The sequence below is a fragment of the Physella acuta genome, unplaced genomic scaffold (assembly GCF_028476545.2).
Source record: "Physella acuta isolate Inbredline_101_S28 unplaced genomic scaffold, ASM2847654v3 ptg000604l, whole genome shotgun sequence".
NCBI lineage: Eukaryota > Metazoa > Mollusca > Gastropoda > Physidae > Physella > Physella acuta.
Genome location: NW_026732123.1, coordinates 897,999 through 905,042, shown reverse-complemented (window position 1 = coordinate 905,042; position 7,044 = coordinate 897,999). Strand labels below are relative to the sequence as shown.

Below are 7,044 nucleotides of genomic sequence, written 5' to 3'. Positions count from 1 at the left end.
TTTGAGATGCCTGATCCACGATGGCACCTTATCTTGGAGTGACCACCTAGGCCTCTACGACCAAAGTTTTGCCATTTACATTTTGTATCGAAAGTTAAAATTACAGTTTGTTTGAACCAATTTCATTAGGCCAGAGGTCGGCAACCTTTTGAAGCGGAAGAGCCAAAAGTTACAATTTGCAATATTTCCCTGGTTTTAAAGAGCCACTAACATTTTTTTTATTTCAAATATTTTTTTTTTTATTAAGATTATTAGTATTTGTTCAAGGAGTTGGAGAGCCGCATCTTGATATCAAAAGAGCCGCATGCGGCTCGCGAGCCGCAGGTTGCCGACCCCTGCATTAGGCGAACTTTCAATTCTGATTTGAGTCTATTTGTTACAACAGGTTCACCAACGAGTACGTTGAATTCAGCTCGCTGATTTTTAACACGAACATCGAATCGATCTGAAACTCTGTAAAATTAGATGTCCTGGAATCTTATTTGAGAACACATATTTTTTGTTAGTTTTAATACACATTTAATTGTATTACACCTAAAAGACGTCTATCTTATTACAATATGAACTAGGGGTTGTATAGATTATTTCTACTATTCTTTGACCCCTGTTTGTTTTCATTTGATAGTAGTGAAAACTGAAGTTTGATCAAGTAGACCTTCATGTTTTAATTTCTTCTTCATCAGAGTTAGAATTAACAGATGAATCTTTGATCATTCATACATTCAAACTTTTAAAAATACAACATCAATACGGACGTTTAATAATTTAACAAATACAGAGATAGGGATTTAATCATTCAACAAATAGCTTAATCACACAGATAGTGATTTAATCATTCAACAATTAGCTTCATCACACAGCTATTGATTTAATCTTTAAACTAATACATCACATGTATTTAATCATTCAACAAATACATCAAACAGATTTAATCATTCAACAAATACATCACAGAGATGTAATCATTCAATAAATACATCACAGAGATGTAATCATTCAACACATACTCCAAACAGATGTAATCATTCAACAGATACATCACACATATGTAATCATTCTACTAATATATTACACAGATGTAATCATTCAACAAGTACATCACACAGATCTAATCATTCAACAAATACATCACACAGATGTAATCATTCAACAAATACACCACACAGATGTAATCATTCAACAAATATATCACACAGATGTAATCATTCAACAAATACATGACACAGACGTAATCATTCAACAAGTACATCACACATATGTAATCATTCAACAAATACATCACACATATGTAATCATTCAAAAAATGCATCACACAGATGTAATCATTCAAACATTTTCTTCCACCAGACAAGGTTGGCAGAACTCCATACGTCACAACCTGAGCCTGAACCACTGTTTTGTCAAGGTGCCCAGGGACAAGGGCACACCAGGTACGGTACACAGTAGCTTGTGTGTGTTCAGGGCTTGTAGGTGTCATACGATCAAGGCTCGGTCTGGTAGTAGGATAGATGCAGCAGAGTTAGCCTGGTAATACACAAAACCAGATGACATCATCCAATTTTAAGACTATGTGTTTGCACTGTACGCTTTGTCGTCGCATATCTGCCCAAAAAGCTTTCCCCTATGTTGATACAAGACTGTCTCGGAAGAAACTCTGCTCCCCATCCACCGTGCCTCGCAGAAGTTAATGAAGGCATTTATAGACGCTTACTATTAAAACATAACACAATATATGCTATATTACAAGCAGTGTTTCTTCCAGACTTTCCGGGGGGGGGGGGGGGGGGGCACTGGTTAGGGGGTGGGGGTAGATGCCTGAATAGATGGCTGAGAGAAACTCTGATCACAATTAATATAATCTAGAAATACTTCTCTTAGGTTCATTATTTACGCACTATAATTTAAAAGAGCTTTTATATCTTTATCAGCTAAAATGGTATTCATATTTTTAAACATCTTTTATAAAACCATCTGTTTAATTTGTTTGTTTCCTGTTTGTATCAGGCAAGGGCAATTACTGGACCATGGACCCGAACTGTGACGAACTGTTCGAGGAGGGCAACTACAGACGTCGCAAGCGAAGGGTCAAGATACAGCACAGGGCAATCAGTGGCCCTCACACCGGGGACACGGTGGCCAGTGGCCGTGTCGAGAGTGAAGGCCGTAATGGCGGACCGGTGATTGACAGCCAGGGGCGGGGCGATACACCGCGTCACGAGTTGGACACGCCCATGTCCTCTGACGTCATCAGTCCGAAATCCGACGAAGGGGAGAGTTGTCACGAGCGTTATAATTTATCCAATCACAGACTCCTGTGGGTCAGGGGTCAGGCCGGTGTTTGCCGGCTGCAGGACGAGCCGTCCGGAGTTTGCCGGCTGCAGGGCGAGTCGCCAGTGGACACGTCCGCCTACAGCAACGAAGGAGACAAAATCGACGTGGACGATGAGCTGGTGAAAGATGAAGACAGATCACGTGATAACCCTGACACTTTTCTCCGTGACCTTCCCCGCGAGAACGTCCTTGACCCTTCAGAGTTCAAAGCACACCGTCCAACTTTCAACACCGCCGCCGTCGACCTTAGCCAAGGTAAAGGCCGTGACATGAAACACGTGACCTCGATGGATTCGCCTCGCCAGTACGACAACGCCGCCACCACCGACGACAGCGAACAAGATACGAAGTGCATCAACAAATTCGTCGACATCCACGCGTCGTTACTTAACCGGAAATACGAAATGGACACCACTCTCTCACCAGGCCACAGCGTCAAGCAGGAAAAATCTCCAGAAAAACAAGAGTTCCACAAGGAAGATAAACATAACGAAACTACTTCCACGACCCAGGTCAGAGACCCGTGTACCAAACACGACCCGTCCTTGAATGCGCCGAACAATGAAAGCATCTATAAAAAGCTACGTCTGTCCTTCGGCATTGACCGACTTATCGGCAATGACGACAACGATCACAACAAACATATACGTTCAGCGCATAACGATGGAGCTGCTGATCCGAAATCTCCTATCGCGTCTCTTGAGTACTATTCAAAAATTTTCCGATCTAGCCTCGATGTGAACCAAAGCTGTGTGACGGGAACGAGATGTTCGAACTCCGAAACAACACCGGGGACAGATTTTGGTTCGGGTTACGAACTCGGCGAGAAAAGAAAACGTGACGTCTTCGAGGGCATCCCGAACCCACCTCCAAAACTCATCGACCTGAAACAGAAAAACCTGGACGCTTTATCCCTGTCTTTACTGCCCAATTACATGACCAGAGGCGGGCGTTTTTCTCTCCGATCCCCCGCGGGTCTGGGGTTCCCCGTCACCCACCCCACGCCCCTGGACACGATGACGTCATCGATCGACAACGTCATGATGTACGGGCACCCGTTTTTGGGTCTGACGTCATCCAGCCAGCACCACCCCCACCGTCTGACGGGGTTAGAGCCCCTGTCCCGGTCTTCAGGGTTCCCATACAACGTGTTCATGTGACGAATGTGCTACAGTAACCAGATCATGTGACGAATGTGCTACAGTAACCAGATCATGTGACGCATGTGCTACAGTAACCAAATCATGTGACGAATGTGCTACAGTAACCAGATCATGTGGCGAATGTACTACAGTAACCAGATCATGTGACGAATGTGCTACAGTAACCAGATCATGTGACGAATGTGCTACAGTAACCAGATCATGTGACGCATGTGCTACAGTAACCAAATCATGTGACGAATGTGCTACAGTAACCAGATCATGTGGCGAATGTACTACAGTAACCAGATCATGTGACGAATGTGCTACAGTAACCAGATCATGTGACGAATGTGCTACAGTAACCAGATCATGTGACGAATGTGCTACAGTAACCAGATCATGTGACGCATGTGCTACAGTAACCAAATCATGTGACGAATGTGCTACAGTAACCAGATCATGTGGCGAATGTACTACAGTAACCAGATCTACTGGTCAAGTCTTCTGCTGCTTCAGTGGCCAGATCATGTGACGGATGTGCTTCAGTATCCAGGTCTACTGGTCAAGTCTTCTGCAGCTGTAGCCAGATCTACTGGTCAAGTCTTCTGCTGCTGTAGCCAGGTCTACTGGTCAAGTCTTCTGATGCTGTAGCCAGGTCTACTGGTCAAGTCTTCTGCTGCTTTAGCCAGATCTACCGGTCAAGTCTTATCATGCTTCAGTACTGCAGGACACTGGAACTTGACCACACTGTGGTTTATACCGCAGATATTATGTCAAGTCTATTGACCTATAAACTAAGGTCTTTCAGGTCAACTGACCTATAAAGTCTTTGAGTTAACTGACATATAAAAACAGTCAAGCTTTTCATATGAAACGACCTACCAAGTGAACTAACCTATAACAATAAGATCGTTTAACAGCACCAACCAATTTGATGTTTGCCAGATGTTGGCTTCCAAGTTACCCATTTGTAAACACATTCTTACAAAGACTGACACCGGCCTTATATTTTATTGAACTTTGTACAGGTGTGTGAATGTAGCTGTGTAAATTAATAAATTATTTTTTGTCACTATCGATTACGTTGTGTTCCATTAGAAATGTTTTCCGTTGGAAGGTGGGAGTCTTTGTGTTGGGGAGGGGAATTGATAGGTTGTGGTTGCTTAAGGTGTTAATTTAACGTGTGAATGACGGAAGTGGGTGAGGGATGAATTGGGGAGGGTGGGTGAGGTGGGTGGATAAAGAAGTTCGGTGAGGTAGTTGAGTGACGCAACTGGGTGAGGTAAGTGGGTGGGTGAGGTAGTGAGTGAGGAAGGTGAGTGAGGTAGGTGGGTGTGGTAGGAGGATGGATGAAGTGGATGGGTGAGGAGGTAGGATGAAGTGGGTGGTTGCAGAATCCACTAACCCCATGATCCACACACAATTATTTATTCACCATATACACCATTGTAACAGTACCGATGATGTATATGAGCGACTAATCTCATTGAGACACAACAAACTAGCCCTTAACCCGACAATAAAGAGTTGTCAGGTCTATCAATAGGTCTATTTAAGAGCGTCGTTCAGATCTGTAAAGTTATAATTAATACCGTGTTAAATGCATTTAGGTTTAAAAAATTTGCGGATCTTGGTATTCAATATAATAAAGTGTACAACGCTTTTCTTTATGGTTATTTTAAAAAGTGGTGCATTATTATTTGTTTAAAGAAAATAATTTATTTTCTCTTTTTCGCGCTTTAATATATAAAAGCTTGTTATTAAAGTGTTTTTTACTAGGCCTATATTTTTACTATTAAATTAGCTTTTTGAATCAAAGGTAATTTAATTAAAAACAAACTTTTCATTTTGTCTACGATATCAGCTTGAAGTGTTTATATCAAGTGAGTGTTTTTATTTTACAAAATGTTTCATATGGGCCTAACATAATTTAAAACAAGACTAAGCACACCAGATAAAAATTCCATGTTTAGTTAGATAATATTAGATGCATTAGAAATACTTATTAGATCTATAACAAAAGAAAAATAACTTAAAACACACCTTTCAAAATACTAGTACAAGAAAGAATAAATGAATTTAAAAATAAACTATTCAAAAAATAAATAAATAAATAAATATTTTGAAATATAAGTTGAATATGGAAATTTAAATAGAACAATTCAACAGCTATATTGATAAAAACAAAATTAAATTTACAAATAGATGGGCTATAACAATGGTGTATGATGATACAGTTATGGAAATCTATTGTAAGAGAAGTTTAATCGTGCCAATAAATTAATACTTTTCCCAAATTCATTCAACCCGCGATAGCTCAGTTGGTAGAGCGGAGGACTGTAGAGCGTCAATTGCTATCCTTAGGTCACTGGTTCGAATCCGGTTCGCGGGAACTTTTTCTTTTCCCTTAAAATTAATTAATAACGGGCCAACATCTTGAAAGTGAAACATTAGCACTCAGTAATTATTTTACGGACATATTATTTTATTACACTTTTTAATGTCTTAAAAGGGATTTAAAAATCATTTATGTTCATAACTTACTTCGGGCCAATTAATAAGCCTATGTTATTTTTCTGAAGGAATTTGTAAAATAAAGATTTACATTTGAATAACCGAAACGCCTATTTTTATGTAATAGTCTTTAGGCCTCTGAATGTAAGCCTAATTCAAATGTAATGAAACTATTTGAAACGAAACTCTTTTATAATGGTTGCAAAAAAAACAACAAACCAACAACTCGTTTATGATTAATGGAATGAAAGAGTTTTATGATGATTATAGGAATGAAAGAGTTTTAAAATGATTAGAAAAGTGGTGACATACTGATATCAAGGCTACACATTACATTAACCGTTACTTGTAGGTAAAACATTATGAAAAAAATGTTCGTAAAAATTATTCGACACTTCTGAAGGATATGCTGAAAAAATGATAGGATCAAGTTATGAAATGTAAGAAAATGGTAACTTTAAAATGATATTTAGCAACCTGTTAGCGATTAATCAGTTTATTTTTTTTGTTTAGAACAGGTTTTTTTGTAGGCCTTGTAGTCAGTGTTTCGTGTTTCTTCCAAACTTTTTTTTCTCCGGGGTGGGGTGGGGGGGGGGGGGGCTTTTGAAATTTTCGGGGGGGGGGGGGGCAGTCAACATTTTTTTAATAGTAAAAGTGTATGTTTACTATATAAAATCCATTTCGGTAGACTTTATTCGCCCCCCTCCCCGGAAGAGATGCCTGGAAGAAACTCTGCTTGTAGTCTCTAATGGGATGTGATCGGTACGTTGTGTTGATCTATAATGTTGACACATTGATATGATCGGCTTTGACTTAGGGAGAACAAAAGTTTAGTGGATGGGTGGATAAGCTTTGGTTACATGTTGAAGACAACCCAACATTCCATCACAACCATGTCTTTATGGCTTTTTAAAAAAAAGAGATATTATCATAGATGATACATTAAATCCAAATTTTCTGTACATCCCGCGATAGCTCAGTTGGTAGAGCGGAGGACTGTAGAATGTAAGCGATAGCTATCCTTAGGTCACTGGTTCGAATCCGGTTCGCGGGA

General features: G+C 39.9%; 2 non-coding genes across 2 annotated transcripts; both read left to right on the top strand.

The window, feature by feature from the left end:
* Positions 1-5,782: 5,782 nt before the first annotated feature.
* Positions 5,783-5,868, top strand: Trnay-gua (transfer RNA tyrosine (anticodon GUA)). The gene is given in 2 exon segments: positions 5,783-5,819; positions 5,833-5,868. It is a non-coding gene; the product is annotated as a tRNA-Tyr (tRNA).
* Positions 5,869-6,955: 1,087 nt separating this feature from the next.
* On the top strand, positions 6,956-7,044 carry Trnay-gua (transfer RNA tyrosine (anticodon GUA)). The gene is given in 2 exon segments: positions 6,956-6,992; positions 7,009-7,044. It is a non-coding gene; the product is annotated as a tRNA-Tyr (tRNA).